Below are 19,239 nucleotides of genomic sequence, written 5' to 3' on the forward strand. Positions count from 1 at the left end.
TGGTAATGCTCTCTTGACTGTGTTAGCTTTGTTCTTGCTTGGTACTTTCAATGGGCTCTGTCGGAGGCGGGATTCGAACCCACGACTCCTGGGGAGACTGCGACCTGAACGCAGCGTCTTTGACCACTCTGCCATCCTGGCACCTGGTAATGCTCTCTTGAATGTGTTTGCTTTGTTCTTGCTGGTACTTTCAATGGGCTCTGTCGGAAGCGGGATTCGAACCCACGCCTCCTGGGGAGACTGCGACCTGAACGCAACGCCTTAGAACACACTGCCATCCTGGCAGCTGGTAATGCTCTCTTGACTGTGTTTGCTTTGTTATTGCTTGGTACTTTCAATGGGCTCTGTCTGAGGTGGGATTCGAACCCACGCCTCCTGGGGAGACTGCGACCTGAACGCAACGCCTTAGACCGCTCTGCCATCCTGGCAACTGGTAATTCTCTCTTGACTGTGTTTGCTTTTTCTTGCTTAGTACTATCAATGGGCTCTGTCTGAGGTGGGATTTAAAACCACGCCTCCTGGGATTACTGGGACCTGAACGCAACGCCTTAGACCGCTCTGCCATCCTGGCAACTGGTAACTCTCTCTTGACTGTGTTTGCTTTGTTCTTGCTTGGTACTTTCAATGGGCTCTGTCTGAGGCGGGATTCGAACCCACGTCTCCTGGGGAGACTGCGACCTGAACGCAGCGTCTTTGACCGCTCTGCCATCCTGGCACCTGGTAATGCTCTCTTGAATGTGTTTGCTTTGTTCTTGCTGGTACTTTCAATGGGCTCTGTCTGAAGTGGGATTCGAACCCACGTCTCCTGGGGAGACTGCGACCTGAACGCAACGCCTTAGACCGCTCTGCCATCCTGGCAACTGGTAATGCTCTCTTTACTGTGTTTGCTTTATTATTGCTTGGTACTTTCAATGGGCACTGTCTGAGGCGGGATTCGAACTCACGCCTCCTGGGGAGACTGCGACCTGAACGCAACGCCTTAGACCGCTCTGCCATCCTGGCAACTGGTAATGCTCTCTTGACTGTGTTTGCTTTGTTCTTGCTTGGTACTTTCAATGGGCTCTGTCTGAGGTGGGATTCGAACCCCTGCGTCCTGGGGAGACTGCGACCTGAACGCAACGCCTTAGACCGCTCTGCCATCCTGGCAACTGGTAATGCTCTCTTGAATGTGTTAGCTTTGTTCTTGCTTGGTACTTTCAATGGGCTCTGTCTGAGGTGGGATTTGAACCCACGCCTCCTGGGGAGACTGCGACCTGAACGCAACGCCTTTGACCACTCTGCCATCCTGGCACCTGGTAATGCTCTCTTGAATGTGTTTGCTTTGTTCTTGCTGGTACTTTCAATGGGCTCTGTCTGAGGTGGGATTCGAAGCCACGCCTCCTGGGGAGACTGCGACCTGAACGCAACGCCTTAGACCGCTCTGCCATCCAGGCATCTGGTAATGCTCTCTTGAATGTGTTTGCTTTGTTCTTGGGATTCGAACCCACGCCTCCTGGGGAGACTGCGACCTGAACGCAACGCCTTAGACCGCTCTGCCATCCTGGCATCTGGTAATGCTCTCTTGACTGTGTTTGCTTTGTTCTTGCTTGGTACTTTCAATGGGCACTGTCTGAGGTGGGGTTCGAACCCACGCCTCCTGGGGAGTCTGCGACCTGAACGCAACGCCTTAGACCGCTCTGCCATCCTGGCAACTGGTAATGCTCTCTTGACTGTGTTTGCTTTATTATTGCTTGGTACTTTCAATGGGCACTGTCTGAGGCGGGATTCGAACCCACGCCTCCTGGGGGGACTGCGATCTGAACGCAACGCCTTAGACTGCTCTGCCATCCTGGCAACTGGTAATGCTCTCTTGACTGTGTTTGCTTTATTATTGCTTGGTACTTTCAATGGGCACTGTCTGCGGTGGGATTCAAACCCACGCCTCCTGGGGAGACTGCGACCTGAACGCAACGCCTTAGACCGCTCTGCCATCCTGGCAGCTGGTAATGCTCTCTTGACTGTGTTAGCTTTGTTCTTGCTTGGTACTTTCAATGGGCTCTGTCTGAGGTGGGATTCGAACCCACGCCTCCTGGGGAGACTGCGACCTGAACGCAACGCCTTAGACCGCTCTGCCATCCTGGCAGCTGGTAATGCTCTCTTGAATGTGTTTGCTTTGTTCTTGCTTGGTACTTTCAATGGGCAATGTCTGAGGCGGGATTCGAACCCACGCCTCCTGGGGAGACTGCGACCTGAACGCAACGCCTTAGACCGCTCTGCCATCCTGGCAGCTGGTAATGCTCTCTTGACTGTGTTAGCTTTGTTCTTGCTTGGTACTTTCAATGGGCTCTGTCGGAGGCGGGATTCGAACCCACGACTCCTGGGGAGACTGCGACCTGAACGCAGCGTCTTTGACCGCTCTGCCATCCTGGCATCTGGTAATGCTCTCTTGACTGTGTTTGCTTTGTTCTTGCTTGGTACTTTCAATGGGCACTGTCTGAGGTGGGGTTCGAACCCACGCCTCCTGGGGAGTCTGCGACCTGAACGCAACGCCTTAGACCGCTCTGCCATCCTGGCAACTGGTAATGCTCTCTTGACTGTGTTTGCTTTATTATTGCTTGGTACTTTCAATGGGCACTGTCTGAGGCGGGATTCGAACCCACGCCTCCTGGGGGGACTGCGATCTGAACGCAACGCCTTAGACTGCTCTGCCATCCTGGCAACTGGTAATGCTCTCTTGACTGTGTTTGCTTTATTATTGCTTGGTACTTTCAATGGGCACTGTCTGCGGTGGGATTCAAACCCACGCCTCCTGGGGAGACTGCGACCTGAACGCAACGCCTTAGACCGCTCTGCCATCCTGGCAGCTGGTAATGCTCTCTTGACTGTGTTAGCTTTGTTCTTGCTTGGTACTTTCAATGGGCTCTGTCTGAGGTGGGATTCGAACCCACGCCTCCTGGGGAGACTGCGACCTGAACGCAACGCCTTAGACCGCTCTGCCATCCTGGCAGCTGGTAATGCTCTCTTGAATGTGTTTGCTTTGTTCTTGCTTGGTACTTTCAATGGGCAATGTCTGAGGCGGGATTCGAACCCACGCCTCCTGGGGAGACTGCGACCTGAACGCAACGCCTTAGACCGCTCTGCCATCCTGGCAGCTGGTAATGCTCTCTTGACTGTGTTAGCTTTGTTCTTGCTTGGTACTTTCAATGGGCTCTGTCGGAGGCGGGATTCGAACCCACGACTCCTGGGGAGACTGCGACCTGAACGCAGCGTCTTTGACCGCTCTGCCATCCTGGCATCTGGTAATGCTCTCTTGACTGTGTTTGCTTTGTTCTTGCTTGGTACTTTCAATGGGCACTGTCTGAGGTGGGGTTCGAACCCACGCCTCCTGGGGAGTCTGCGACCTGAACGCAACGCCTTAGACCGCTCTGCCATCCTGGCAACTGGTAATGCTCTCTTGACTGTGTTTGCTTTATTATTGCTTGGTACTTTCAATGGGCACTGTCTGAGGCGGGATTCGAACCCACGCCTCCTGGGGGGACTGCGATCTGAACGCAACGCCTTAGACTGCTCTGCCATCCTGGCAACTGGTAATGCTCTCTTGACTGTGTTTGCTTTATTATTGCTTGGTACTTTCAATGGGCACTGTCTGCGGTGGGATTCAAACCCACGCCTCCTGGGGAGACTGCGACCTGAACGCAACGCCTTAGACCGCTCTGCCATCCTGGCAGCTGGTAATGCTCTCTTGACTGTGTTAGCTTTGTTCTTGCTTGGTACTTTCAATGGGCTCTGTCTGAGGTGGGATTCGAACCCACGCCTCCTGGGGAGACTGCGACCTGAACGCAACGCCTTAGACCGCTCTGCCATCCTGGCAGCTGGTAATGCTCTCTTGAATGTGTTTGCTTTGTTCTTGCTTGGTACTTTCAATGGGCAATGTCTGAGGCGGGATTCGAACCCACGCCTCCTGGGGAGACTGCGACCTGAACGCAACGCCTTAGACCGCTCTGCCATCCTGGCAGCTGGTAATGCTCTCTTGACTGTGTTAGCTTTGTTCTTGCTTGGTACTTTCAATGGGCTCTGTCGGAGGCGGGATTCGAACCCACGACTCCTGGGGAGACTGCGACCTGAACGCAGCGTCTTTGACCACTCTGCCATCCTGGCACCTGGTAATGCTCTCTTGAATGTGTTTGCTTTGTTCTTGCTGGTACTTTCAATGGGCTCTGTCGGAAGCGGGATTCGAACCCACGCCTCCTGGGGAGACTGCGACCTGAACGCAACGCCTTAGAACACACTGCCATCCTGGCAGCTGGTAATGCTCTCTTGACTGTGTTTGCTTTGTTATTGCTTGGTACTTTCAATGGGCTCTGTCTGAGGTGGGATTCGAACCCACGCCTCCTGGGGAGACTGCGACCTGAACGCAACGCCTTAGACCGCTCTGCCATCCTGGCAACTGGTAATTCTCTCTTGACTGTGTTTGCTTTTTCTTGCTTAGTACTATCAATGGGCTCTGTCTGAGGTGGGATTTAAAACCACGCCTCCTGGGATTACTGGGACCTGAACGCAACGCCTTAGACCGCTCTGCCATCCTGGCAACTGGTAACTCTCTCTTGACTGTGTTTGCTTTGTTCTTGCTTGGTACTTTCAATGGGCTCTGTCTGAGGCGGGATTCGAACCCACGTCTCCTGGGGAGACTGCGACCTGAACGCAGCGTCTTTGACCGCTCTGCCATCCTGGCACCTGGTAATGCTCTCTTGAATGTGTTTGCTTTGTTCTTGCTGGTACTTTCAATGGGCTCTGTCTGAAGTGGGATTCGAACCCACGTCTCCTGGGGAGACTGCGACCTGAACGCAACGCCTTAGACCGCTCTGCCATCCTGGCAACTGGTAATGCTCTCTTTACTGTGTTTGCTTTATTATTGCTTGGTACTTTCAATGGGCACTGTCTGAGGCGGGATTCGAACTCACGCCTCCTGGGGAGACTGCGACCTGAACGCAACGCCTTAGACCGCTCTGCCATCCTGGCAACTGGTAATGCTCTCTTGACTGTGTTTGCTTTGTTCTTGCTTGGTACTTTCAATGGGCTCTGTCTGAGGTGGGATTCGAACCCCTGCGTCCTGGGGAGACTGCGACCTGAACGCAACGCCTTAGACCGCTCTGCCATCCTGGCAACTGGTAATGCTCTCTTGAATGTGTTAGCTTTGTTCTTGCTTGGTACTTTCAATGGGCTCTGTCTGAGGTGGGATTTGAACCCACGCCTCCTGGGGAGACTGCGACCTGAACGCAACGCCTTTGACCACTCTGCCATCCTGGCACCAGGTAATGCTCTCTTGAATGTGTTTGCTTTGTTCTTGCTGGTACTTTCAATGGGCTCTGTCTGAGGTGGGATTCGAAGCCACGCCTCCTGGGGAGACTGCGACCTGAACGCAACGCCTTAGACCGCTCTGCCATCCAGGCATCTGGTAATGCTCTCTTGAATGTGTTTGCTTTGTTCTTGGGTATTCGAACCCACGCCTCCTGGGGAGACTGCGACCTGAACGCAACGCCTTAGACCGCTCTGCCATCCTGGCATCTGGTAATGCTCTCTTGACTGTGTTTGCTTTGTTCTTGCTTGGTACTTTCAATGGGCACTGTCTGAGGTGGGGTTCGAACCCACGCCTCCTGGGGAGTCTGCGACCTGAACGCAACGCCTTAGACCGCTCTGCCATCCTGGCAACTGGTAATGCTCTCTTGACTGTGTTTGCTTTATTATTGCTTGGTACTTTCAATGGGCACTGTCTGAGGCGGGATTCGAACCCACGCCTCCTGGGGGGACTGCGATCTGAACGCAACGCCTTAGACTGCTCTGCCATCCTGGCAACTGGTAATGCTCTCTTGACTGTGTTTGCTTTATTATTGCTTGGTACTTTCAATGGGCACTGTCTGCGGTGGGATTCAAACCCACGCCTCCTGGGGAGACTGCGACCTGAACGCAACGCCTTAGACCGCTCTGCCATCCTGGCAGCTGGTAATGCTCTCTTGACTGTGTTAGCTTTGTTCTTGCTTGGTACTTTCAATGGGCTCTGTCTGAGGTGGGATTCGAACCCACGCCTCCTGGGGAGACTGCGACCTGAACGCAACGCCTTAGACCGCTCTGCCATCCTGGCAGCTGGTAATGCTCTCTTGAATGTGTTTGCTTTGTTCTTGCTTGGTACTTTCAATGGGCAATGTCTGAGGCGGGATTCGAACCCACGCCTCCTGGGGAGACTGCGACCTGAACGCAACGCCTTAGACCGCTCTGCCATCCTGGCAGCTGGTAATGCTCTCTTGACTGTGTTAGCTTTGTTCTTGCTTGGTACTTTCAATGGGCTCTGTCGGAGGCGGGATTCGAACCCACGACTCCTGGGGAGACTGCGACCTGAACGCAGCGTCTTTGACCACTCTGCCATCCTGGCACCTGGTAATGCTCTCTTGAATGTGTTTGCTTTGTTCTTGCTGGTACTTTCAATGGGCTCTGTCGGAAGCGGGATTCGAACCCACGCCTCCTGGGGAGACTGCGACCTGAACGCAACGCCTTAGAACACACTGCCATCCTGGCAGCTGGTAATGCTCTCTTGACTGTGTTTGCTTTGTTATTGCTTGGTACTTTCAATGGGCTCTGTCTGAGGTGGGATTCGAACCCACGCCTCCTGGGGAGACTGCGACCTGAACGCAACGCCTTAGACCGCTCTGCCATCCTGGCAACTGGTAATTCTCTCTTGACTGTGTTTGCTTTTTCTTGCTTAGTACTATCAATGGGCTCTGTCTGAGGTGGGATTTAAAACCACGCCTCCTGGGATTACTGGGACCTGAACGCAACGCCTTAGACCGCTCTGCCATCCTGGCAACTGGTAACTCTCTCTTGACTGTGTTTGCTTTGTTCTTGCTTGGTACTTTCAATGGGCTCTGTCTGAGGCGGGATTCGAACCCACGTCTCCTGGGGAGACTGCGACCTGAACGCAGCGTCTTTGACCGCTCTGCCATCCTGGCACCTGGTAATGCTCTCTTGAATGTGTTTGCTTTGTTCTTGCTGGTACTTTCAATGGGCTCTGTCTGAAGTGGGATTCGAACCCACGTCTCCTGGGGAGACTGCGACCTGAACGCAACGCCTTAGACCGCTCTGCCATCCTGGCAACTGGTAATGCTCTCTTTACTGTGTTTGCTTTAATATTGCTTGGTACTTTCAATGGGCACTGTCTGAGGCGGGATTCGAACTCACGCCTCCTGGGGAGACTGCGACCTGAACGCAACGCCTTAGACCGCTCTGCCATCCTGGCAACTGGTAATGCTCTCTTGACTGTGTTTGCTTTGTTCTTGCTTGGTACTTTCAATGGGCTCTGTCTGAGGTGGGATTCGAACCCCTGCGTCCTGGGGAGACTGCGACCTGAACGCAACGCCTTAGACCGCTCTGCCATCCTGGCAACTGGTAATGCTCTCTTGAATGTGTTAGCTTTGTTCTTGCTTGGTACTTTCAATGGGCTCTGTCGGAGGCGGGATTTGAACCCACGCCTCCTGGGGAGACTGCGACCTGAACGCAGCGTCTTTGACCACTCTGCCATCCTGGCACCTGGTAATGCTCTCTTGAATGTGTTTGCTTTGTTCTTGCTGGTACTTTCAATGGGCTCTGTCTGAAGCGGGATTCGAACCCACGCCTCCTGGGGAGACTGCGACCTGAACGCAACGCCTTAGAGCACACTGCCATCCTGGCAGCTGGTAATGCTCTCTTGACTGTGTTTGCTTTGTTATTGCTTGGTACTTTCAATGGGCTCTGTCTGAGGTGGGATTCAAACCCACGCCTCCTGGGGAGACTGCGACCTGAACGCAACGCCTTAGACCGCTCTGCCATCCTGGCAACTGGTAAAGCTCTCTTGACTGTGTTTGCTTTGTTATTGCTTGGTACTTTCAATGGGCTCTGTCTGAGGTGGGATTCGAACCCACGCCTCCTGGGGAGACTGCGACCTGAACGCAACGCCTTAGACCGCTCTGCCATCCTGGCATCTGGTAATGCTCTCTTGAATGTGTTTGCTTTGTTCTTGGGATTCGAACCCACGCCTCCTGGGGAGACTGCGACCTGAACGCAACGCCTTAGACCGCTCTGCCATCCTGGCATCTGGTAATGCTCTCTTGAATGTGTTTGCTTTGTTCTTGCTTGGTACTTTCAATTGGCAATGTCTGAGGCGGGATTCAAACCCACGCCTCCTGGGGAGACTGCGACCTGAACGCAACGCCTTAGACCGCTCTGCCATCCTGGCAGCTGGTAATGCTCTCTTGACTGTGTTAGCTTTGTTCTTGCTTGGTACTTTCAATCGGCTCTGTCGGAGGCGGGATTCGAACCCACTACTCCTGGGGAGACTGCGACCTGAACGCAGCGTCTTTGACCACTCTGCCATCCTGGCACCTGGTAATGCTCTCTTGAATGTGTTTGCTTTGTTCTTGCTGGTACTTTCAATGGGCTCTGTCGGAAGCGGGATTCGAACCCACGCCTCCTGGGGAGACTGCGACCTGAACGCAACGCCTTAGAACACACTGCCATCCTGGCAGCTGGTAATGCTCTCTTGACTGTGTTTGCTTTGTTATTGCTTGGTACTTTCAATGGGCTCTGTCTGAGGTGGGATTCGAACCCACGCCTCCTGGGGAGACTGCGACCTGAACGCAACGCCTTAGACCGCTCTGCCATCCTGGCAACTGGTAATTCTCTCTTGACTGTGTTTGCTTTTTCTTGCTTAGTACTATCAATGGGCTCTGTCTGAGGTGGGATTTAAAACCACGCCTCCTGGGATTACTGGGACCTGAACGCAACGCCTTAGACCGCTCTGCCATCCTGGCAACTGGTAACTCTCTCTTGACTGTGTTTGCTTTGTTCTTGCTTGGTACTTTCAATGGGCTCTGTCTGAGGCGGGATTCGAACCCACGTCTCCTGGGGAGACTGCGACCTGAACGCAGCGTCTTTGACCGCTCTGCCATCCTGGCACATGGTAATGCTCTCTTGAATGTGTTTGCTTTGTTCTTGCTGGTACTTTCAATGGGCTCTGTCTGAAGTGGGATTCGAACCCACGTCTCCTGGGGAGACTGCGACCTGAACGCAACGCCTTAGACCGCTCTGCCATCCTGGCAACTGGTAATTCTCTCTTGACTGTGTTTGCTTTTTCTTGCTTAGTACTATCAATGGGCTCTGTCTGAGGTGGGATTTAAAACCACGCCTCCTGGGATTACTGGGACCTGAACGCAACGCCTTAGACCGCTCTGCCATCCTGGCAACTGGTAACTCTCTCTTGACTGTGTTTGCTTTGTTCTTGCTTGGTACTTTCAATGGGCTCTGTCTGAGGCGGGATTCGAACCCACGTCTCCTGGGGAGACTGCGACCTGAACGCAGCGTCTTTGACCGCTCTGCCATCCTGGCACATGGTAATGCTCTCTTGACTGTGTTTGCTTTGTTATTGCTTGGTACTTTCAATGGGCTCTGTCTGAGGTGGGATTCGAACCCACGCCTCCTGGGGAGACTGCGACCTGAACGCAACGCCTTAGACCGCTCTGCCATCCTGGCAACTGGTAATTCTCTCTTGACTGTGTTTGCTTTTTCTTGCTTAGTACTATCAATGGGCTCTGTCTGAGGTGGGATTCGAACCCACGTCTCCTGGGATTACTGGGACCTGAACGCAACGCCTTAGACCGCTCTGCCATCCTGGCAACTGGTAACTCTCTCTTGACTGTGTTTGCTTTGTTCTTGCTTGGTACTTTCAATGGGCTCTGTCTGAGGCGGGATTCGAACCCACGTCTCCTGGGGAGACTGCGACCTGAACGCAACGCCTTAGACCGCTCTGCCATCCTGGCAACTGGTAATGCTCTCTTTACTGTGTTTGCTTTAATATTGCTTGGTACTTTCAATGGGCACTGTCTGAGGCGGGATTCGAACTCACGCCTCCTGGGGAGACTGCGACCTGAACGCAACGCCTTAGACCGCTCTGCCATCCTGGCAACTGGTAATGCTCTCTTGACTGTGTTTGCTTTGTTCTTGCTTGGTACTTTCAATGGGCTCTGTCTGAGGTGGGATTCGAACCCCTGCGTCCTGGGGAGACTGCGACCTGAACGCAACGCCTTAGACCGCTCTGCCATCCTGGCAACTGGTAATGCTCTCTTGAATGTGTTAGCTTTGTTCTTGCTTGGTACTTTCAATGGGCTCTGTCGGAGGCGGGATTTGAACCCACGCCTCCTGGGGAGACTGCGACCTGAACGCAGCGTCTTTGACCACTCTGCCATCCTGGCACCTGGTAATGCTCTCTTGAATGTGTTTGCTTTGTTCTTGCTGGTACTTTCAATGGGCTCTGTCTGAAGCGGGATTCGAACCCACGCCTCCTGGGGAGACTGCGACCTGAACGCAACGCCTTAGAACACACTGCCATCCTGGCAGCTGGTAATGCTCTCTTGACTGTGTTTGCTTTGTTATTGCTTGGTACTTTCAATGGGCTCTGTCTGAGGTGGGATTCAAACCCACGCCTCCTGGGGAGACTGCGACCTGAACGCAACGCCTTAGACCGCTCTGCCATCCTGGCAACTGGTAAAGCTCTCTTGACTGTGTTTGCTTTGTTATTGCTTGGTACTTTCAATGGGCTCTGTCTGAGGTGGGATTCGAACCCACGCCTCCTGGGGAGACTGCGACCTGAACGCAACGCCTTAGACCGCTCTGCCATCCTGGCATCTGGTAATGCTCTCTTGAATGTGTTTGCTTTGTTCTTGGGATTCGAACCCACGCCTCCTGGGGAGACTGCGACCTGAACGCAACGCCTTAGACCGCTCTGCCATCCTGGCATCTGGTAATGCTCTCTTGAATGTGTTTGCTTTGTTCTTGCTTGGTACTTTCAATTGGCAATGTCTGAGGCGGGATTCGAACCCACGCCTCCTGGGGAGACTGCGACCTGAACGCAACGCCTTAGACCGCTCTGCCATCCTGGCACCTGGTAATGCTCTCTTGAATGTGTTTGCTTTGTTCTTGCTGGTACTTTCAATGGGCTCTGTCGGAAGCGGGATTCGAACCCACGCCTCCTGGGGAGACTGCGACCTGAACGCAACGCCTTAGACCGCTCTGCCATCCTGGCAGCTGGTAATGCTCTCTTGAATGTGTTTGCTTTGTTCTTGCTTGGTACTTTCAATTGGCAATGTCTGAGGCGGGATTCGAACCCACGCCTCCTGGGGGGACTGCGATCTGAACGCAACGCCTTAGACTGCTCTGCCATCCTGGCAACTGGTAATGCTCTCTTGACTGTGTTTGCTTTATTATTGCTTGGTACTTTCAATGGGCACTGTCTGAGGCGGGATTCGAACCCACGCCTCCTGGGGAGACTGCGATCTGAACGCAACGCCTTAGACCGCTCTGCCATCCTGGCAGCTGGTAATGCTCTCTTGAATGTGTTTGCTTTGTTCTTGCTTGGTACTTTCAATTGGCAATGTCTGAGGCGGGATTCGAACCCACGCCTCCTGGGGAGACTGCGACCTGAACGCAACGCCTTAGACCGCTCTGCCATCCTGGCAGCTGGTAATGCTCTCTTGACTGTGTTAGCTTTGTTCTTGCTTGGTACTTTCAATCGGCTCTGTCGGAGGCGGGATTCGAACCCACTACTCCTGGGGAGACTGCGACCTGAACGCAGCGTCTTTGACCACTCTGCCATCCTGGCACCTGGTAATGCTCTCTTGAATGTGTTTGCTTTGTTCTTGCTGGTACTTTCAATGGGCTCTGTCGGAAGCGGGATTCGAACCCACGCCTCCTGGGGAGACTGCGACCTGAACGCAACGCCTTAGAACACACTGCCATCCTGGCAGCTGGTAATGCTCTCTTGACTGTGTTTGCTTTGTTATTGCTTGGTACTTTCAATGGGCTCTGTCTGAGGTGGGATTCCAACCCACGCCTCCTGGGGTTACTGCGACCTGAACGCAACGCCTTAGACTGCTCTTCCATCCTGGCATCTGGTAATTCTCTCTTGACTGTGTTTGCTTTGTTATTGCTTGGTACTTTCAATGGGCTCTGTCTGAGGTGGGATTCGAACCCACGCCTCCTGGGGTGACTGCGACCTGAACGCAACGCCTTAGAACACACTGCCATCCTGGCAGCTGGTAATGCTCTCTTGACTGTGTTTGCTTTGTTATTGCTTGGTACTTTCAATGGGCTCTGTCTGAGGTGGGATTCGAACCCACGCCTCCTGGGGAGACTGCGACCTGAACGCAACGCCTTAGACCGCTCTGCCATCCTGGCAACTGGTAATTCTCTCTTGACTGTGTTTGCTTTTTTCTTGCTTAGTACTATCAATGGGCTCTGTCTGAGGTGGGATTCGAACCCACGTCTCCTGGGGAGACTGCGACCTGAACGCAGCGTCTTTGACCGCTCTGCCATCCTGGCACCTGGTAATGTTCTCTTGAATGTGTTTGCTTTGTTCTTGCTGGTACTTTCAATGGGCTCTGTCTGAAGTGGGATTCGAACCCACGTCTCCTGGGGAGACAGCGACCTGAACGCAACGCCTTAGACCGCTCTGCCATCCTGGCAACTGGTAATGCTCTCTTTACTGTGTTTGCTTTATTATTGCTTGGTACTTTCAATGGGCACTGTCTGAGGCGGGATTCGAACTCACGCCTCCTGGGGAGACTGCGACCTGAACGCAACGCCTTAGACCGCTCTGCCATCCTGGCAACTGGTAATGCTCTCTTGACTGTGTTTGCTTTGTTCTTGCTTGGTACTTTCAATGGGCTCTGTCTGAGGTGGGATTCGAACCCCTGCGTCCTGGGGAGACTGCGACCTGAACGCAACGCCTTTGACCGCTCTGCCATCCTGGCAACTGGTAATGCTCTCTTGACTGTGTTTGCTTTATTATTGCTTGGTACTTTCAATGGGCACTGTCTGAGGCGGGATTCAAACCCACGCCTCCTGGGGAGACTGCGATCTGAACGCAACGCCTTAGACTGCTCTGCCATCCTGGCAACTGGTAATGCTCTCTTGACTGTGTTTGCTTTATTATTGGTTGGTATTTTCAATGGGCACTGTCTGAGGCGGGATTCGAACCCACGCCTCCTGGGGAGACTGCGATCTGAACGCAACGCCTTACACCGCTCTGCCATCCTGGCAGCTGGTAATGCTCTCTTGAATGTGTTTGCTTTGTTCTTGCTTGGTACTTTCAATGGGCAATGTCTGAGGCGGGATTCGAACCCACGCCTCCTGGGGAGACTGTGACCTGAACGCAACGCCTTAGACCGCTCTGCCATCCTGGCAGCTGGTAATGCTCTCTTGACTGTGTTAGCTTTGTTCTTGCTTGGTACTTTCAATGGGCTCTGTCGGAGGCGGGATTCGAACCCACGCCTCCTGGGGAGACTGCGACCTGAACGCAGCGTCTTTGACCACTCTGCCATCCTGGCACCTGGTAATGCTCTCTTGAATATGTTTGCTTTGTTCTTGCTGGTACTTTCAATGGGCTCTGTCTGAAGCGGGATTCGAACCCACGCCTCCTGGGGAGACTGCGACCTGAACGCAACGCCTTAGAACACACTGCCATCCTGGCAGCTGGTAATGCTCTCTTGACTGTGTTTGCTTTGTTATTGCTTGGTACTTTCAATGGGCTCTGTCTGAGGTGGGATTCGAACCCACGCCTCCTGGGGTTACTGCGACCTGAACGCAACGCCTTAGACCGCTCTGCCATCCTGGCAACTGGTAATTCTCTCTTGACTGTGTTTGCTTTGTTATTGCTTGGTACTTTCAATGGGCTCTGTCTGAGGTGGGATTCGAACCCACGCCTCCTGGGGAGACAGCGACCTGAACGCAACGCCTTAGACCGCTCTGCCATCCTGGCAGCTGGTAATGCTCTCTTGACTGTGTTAGCTTTGTTCTTGCTTGGTACTTTCAATGGGCTCTGTCGGAGGCGGGATTCGAACCCACTACTCCTGGGGAGACTGCGACCTGAACGCAGCTTCTTTGGCCACTCTGCCATCCTGTCACCTGGTAATGCTCTCTTGAATGTATTTGCTTTGTTCTTGCTGGTACTTTCAATGGGCTCTGTCGGAAGCGGGATTCGAACCACGCCTCCTGGGGAGACTGCGACCTGAACGCAACGCCTTAGAACACACTGCCATCCTGGCAGCTGGTAATGCTCTCTTGACTGTGTTTGCTTTGTTATTGCTTGGTACTTTCAATGGGCTCTGTCTGAGGTGGGATTCCAACCCACGCCTCCTGGGGTTACTGCGACCTGAACGCAACGCCTTAGACTGCTCTTCCATCCTGGCATCTGGTAATTCTCTCTTGACTGTGTTTGCTTTGTTATTGCTTGGTACTTTCAATGGGCTCTGTCTGAGGTGGGATTCGAACCCACGCCTCCTGGGGTGACTGCGACCTGAACGCAACGCCTTAGAACACACTGCCATCCTGGCAGCTGGTAATGCTCTCTTGACTGTGTTTGCTTTGTTATTGCTTGGTACTTTCAATGGGCTCTGTCTGAGGTGGGATTCGAACCCACGCCTCCTGGGATTACTGGGACCTGAACGCAACGCATTAGACCGCTCTGCCATCCTGGCAACTGGTAATGCTCTCTTGACTGTGTTTGCTTTATTATTGGTTGGTACTTTCAATGGGCACTGTCTGAGGCGGGATTCAAACCCACGCCTCCTGGGGAGACTGCGATCTGAACGCAACGCCTTAGACTGCTCTGCCATCCTGGCAACTGGTAATGCTCTCTTGACTGTGTTTGCTTTATTATTGGTTGGTACTTTCAATGGGCACTGTCTGAGGCGGGATTCGAACCCACGCCTCCTGGGGAGACTGCGATCTGAACGCAACGCCTTAGACCGCTCTGCCATCCTGGCAGCTGGTAATGCTCTCTTGAATGTGTTTGCTTTGTTCTTGCTTGGTACTTTCAATGGGCAATGTCTGAGGCGGGATTCGAACCCACGCCTCCTGGGGAGACTGTGACCTGAACGCAACGCCTTAGACCGCGCTGCCATCCTGGCAGCTGGTAATGCTCTCTTGACTGTGTTAGCTTTGTTCTTGCTTGGTACTTTCAATGGGCTCTGTCGGAGGCGGGATTCGAACCCACGCCTCCTGGGGAGACTGCGACCTGAACGCAGCGTCTTTGACCACTCTGCCATCCTGGCACCTGGTAATGCTCTCTTGAATATGTTTGCTTTGTTCTTGCTGGTACTTTCAATGGGCTCTGTCTGAAGCGGGATTCGAACCCACGCCTCCTGGGGAGACTGCGACCTGAACGCAACGCCTTAGAACACACTGCCATCCTGGCAGCTGGTAATGCTCTCTTGACTGTGTTTGCTTTGTTATTGCTTGGTACTTTCAATGGGCTCTGTCTGAGGTGGGATTCGAACCCCTGCGTCCTGGGGAGACTGCGACCTGAACGCAACGCCTTAGACCGCTCTGCCATCCTGGCAACTGGTAATGCTCTCTTGAATGTGTTAGCTTTGTTCTTGCTTGGTACTTTCAATGGGCTCTGTCGGAGGCGGGATTTGAACCCACGCCTCCTGGGGAGACTGCGACCTGAACGCAGCGTCTTTGACCACTCTGCCATCCTGGCACCTGGTAATGCTCTCTTGAATGTGTTTGCTTTGTTCTTGCTGGTACTTTCAATGGGCTCTGTCTGAAGCGGGATTCGAACCCACGCCTCCTGGGGAGACTGCGACCTGAACGCAACGCCTTAGAACACACTGCCATCCTGGCAGCTGGTAATGCTCTCTTGACTGTGTTTGCTTTGTTATTGCTTGGTACTTTCAATGGGCTCTGTCTGAGGTGGGATTCAAACCCACGCCTCCTGGGGAGACTGCGACCTGAACGCAACGCCTTAGACCGCTCTGCCATCCTGGCAAATGGTAAAGCTCTCTTGACTGTGTTTGCTTTGTTATTGCTTGGTAATTTCAATGGGCTCTGTCTGAGGTGGGATTCGAACCCACGCCTCCTGGGGAGACTGCGACCTGAACGCAACGCCTTAGACCGCTCTGCCATCCTGGCATCTGGTAATGCTCTCTTGAATGTGTTTGCTTTGTTCTTGGGATTCGAACCCACGCCTCCTGGGGAGACTGCGACCTGAACGCAACGCCTTAGACCGCTCTGCCATCCTGGCATCTGGTAATGCTCTCTTGAATGTGTTTGCTTTGTTCTTGCTTGGTACTTTCAATTGGCAATGTCTGAGGCGGGATTCGAACCCACGCCTCCTGGGGAGACTGCGACCTGAACGCAACGCCTTAGACCGCTCTGCCATCCTGGCAGCTGGTAATGCTCTCTTGACTGTGTTAGCTTTGTTCTTGCTTGGTACTTTCAATCGGCTCTGTCGGACGCGGGATTCGAACCCACTACTCCTGGGGAGACTGCGACCTGAACGCAGCGTCTTTGACCACTCTGCCATCCTGGCACCTGGTAATGCTCTCTTGAATGTGTTTGCTTTGTTCTTGCTGGTACTTTCAATGGGCTCTGTCGGAAGCGGGATTCGAACCCACGCCTCCTGGGGAGACTGCGACCTGAACGCAACGCCTTAGACCGCTCTGCCATCCTGGCAGCTGGTAATGCTCTCTTGAATGTGTTTGCTTTGTTCTTGCTTGGTACTTTCAATTGGCAATGTCTGAGGCGGGATTCGAACCCACGCCTCCTGGGGAGACTGCGATCTGAACGCAACGCCTTAGACCGCTCTGCCATCCTGGCAGCTGGTAATGCTCTCTTGAATGTGTTTGCTTTGTTCTTGCTTGGTACTTTCAATGGGCAATGTCTGAGGCGGGATTCGAACCCACGCCTCCTGGGGAGACTGCGATCTGAACGCAACGCCTTAGACCGCTCTGCCATCCTGGCAGCTGGTAATGCTCTCTTGAATGTGTTTGCTTTGTTCTTGCTTGGTACTTTCAATTGGCAATGTCTGAGGCGGGATTCGAACCCACGCCTCCTGGGGAGACTGCGACCTGAACGCAACGCCTTAGACCGCTCTGCCATCCTGGCAGCTGGTAATGCTCTCTTGACTGTGTTAGCTTTGTTCTTGCTTGGTAGTTTCAATCGGCTCTGTCGGAGGCGGGATTCGAACCCACTACTCCTGGGGAGACTGCGACCTGAACGCAGCGTCTTTGACCACTCTGCCATCCTGGCACCTGGTAATGCTCTCTTGAATGTGTTTGCTTTGTTCTTGCTGGTACTTTCAATGGGCTCTGTCGGAAGCGGGATTCGAACCCACGCCTCCTGGGGAGACTGCGACCTGAACGCAACGCCTTAGACCGCTCTGCCATCCTGGCAGCTGGTAATGCTCTCTTGAATGTGTTTGCTTTGTTCTTGCTGGGTACTTTCAATTGGCAATGTCTGAGGCGGGATTCGAACCCACGCCTCCTGGGGAGACTGCGATCTGAACGCAACGCCTTAGACCGCTCTGCCATCCTGGCAGCTGGTAATGCTCTCTTGAATGTGTTTGCTTTGTTCTTGCTTGGTACTTTCAATGGGCAATGTCTGAGGCGGGATTCGAACCCACGCCTCCTGGGGAGACTGTGACCTGAACGCAACGCCTTAGACCGCGCTGCCATCCTGGCAGCTGGTAATGCTCTCTTGACTGTGTTAGCTTTGTTCTTGCTTGGTACTTTCAATGGGCTCTGTCGGAGGCGGGATTCGAACCCACGCCTCCTGGGGAGACTGCGACCTGAACGCAGCGTCTTTGACCACTCTGCCATCCTGGCACCTGGTAATGCTCTCTTGAATATGTTTGCTTTGTTCTTGCTGGTACTTTCAATGGGCTCTGTCTGAAGCGGGATTCGAACCCACGCCTCCTGGGGAGACTGCGACCTGAACGCAACGCCTTAGAACACACTGCCATCCTGGCAGCTGGTAATGCTCTCTTGACTGTGTTTGCTTTGTTATTGCTTGGTACTTTCAATGGGCTCTGTCTGAGGTGGGATTCGAACCCCTGCGTCCTGGGGAGACTGCGACCTGAACGCAACGCCTTAGACCGCTCTGCCATCCTGGCAACTGGTAATGCTCTCTTGAATGTGTTAGCTTTGTTCTTGCTTGGTACTTTCAATGGGCTCTGTCGGAGGCGGGATTTGAACCCACGCCTCCTGGGGAGACTGCGACCTGAACGCAGCGTCTTTGACCACTCTGCCATCCTGGCACCTGGTAATGCTCTCTTGAATGTGTTTGCTTTGTTCTTGCTGGTACTTTCAATGGGCTCTGTCTGAAGCGGGATTCGAACCCACGCCTCCTGGGGAGACTGCGACCTGAACGCAACGCCTTAGAACACACTGCCATCCTGGCAGCTGGTAATGCTCTCTTGACTGTGTTTGCTTTGTTATTGCTTGGTACTTTCAATGGGCTCTGTCTGAGGTGGGATTCAAACCCACGCCTCCTGGGGAGACTGCGACCTGAACGCAACGCCTTAGACCGCTCTGCCATCCTGGCAACTGGTAAAGCTCTCTTGACTGTGTTTGCTTTGTTATTGCTTGGTAATTTCAATGGGCTCTGTCTGAGGTGGGATTCGAACCCACGCCTCCTGGGGAGACTGCGACCTGAACGCAACGCCTTAGACCGCTCTGCCATCCTGGCATCTGGTAATGCTCTCTTGAATGTGTTTGCTTTGTTCTTGGGATTCGAACCCACGCCTCCTGGGGAGACTGCGACCTGAACGCAACGCCTTAGACCGCTCTGCCATCCTGGCATCTGGTAATGCTCTCTTGAATGTGTTTGCTTTGTTCTTGCTTGGTACTTTCAATTGGCAATGTCTGAGGCGGGATTCGAACCCACGCCTCCTGGGGAGACTGCGACCTGAACGCAACGCCTTAGACCGCTCTGCCATCCTGGCAGCTGGTAATGCTCTCTTGACTGTGTTAGCTTTGTTCTTGCTTGGTACTTTCAATCGGCTCTGTCGGACGCGGGATTCGAACCCACTACTCCTGGGGAGACTGCGACCTGAACGCAGCGTCTTTGACCACTCTGCCATCCTGGCACCTGGTAATGCTCTCTTGAATGTGTTTGCTTTGTTCTTGCTGGTACTTTCAATGGGCTCTGTCGGAAGCGGGATTCGAACCCACGCCTCCTGGGGAGACTGCGACCTGAACGCAACGCCTTAGACCGCTCTGCCATCCTGGCAGCTGGTAATGCTCTCTTGAATGTGTTTGCTTTGTTCTTGCTTGGTACTTTCAATTGGCAATGTCTGAGGCGGGATTCGAACCCACGCCTCCTGGGGAGACTGCGATCTGAACGCAACGCCTTAGACCGCTCTGCCATCCTGGCAGCTGGTAATGCTCTCTTGAATGT

The sequence above is a fragment of the Idiotropiscis lumnitzeri genome, unplaced genomic scaffold (assembly GCF_059441095.1).
Source record: "Idiotropiscis lumnitzeri isolate Australia: NSW breed Sydney's pygmy pipehorse unplaced genomic scaffold, RoL_Ilum_1.0 HiC_scaffold_23, whole genome shotgun sequence".
NCBI lineage: Eukaryota > Metazoa > Chordata > Actinopteri > Syngnathiformes > Syngnathidae > Idiotropiscis > Idiotropiscis lumnitzeri.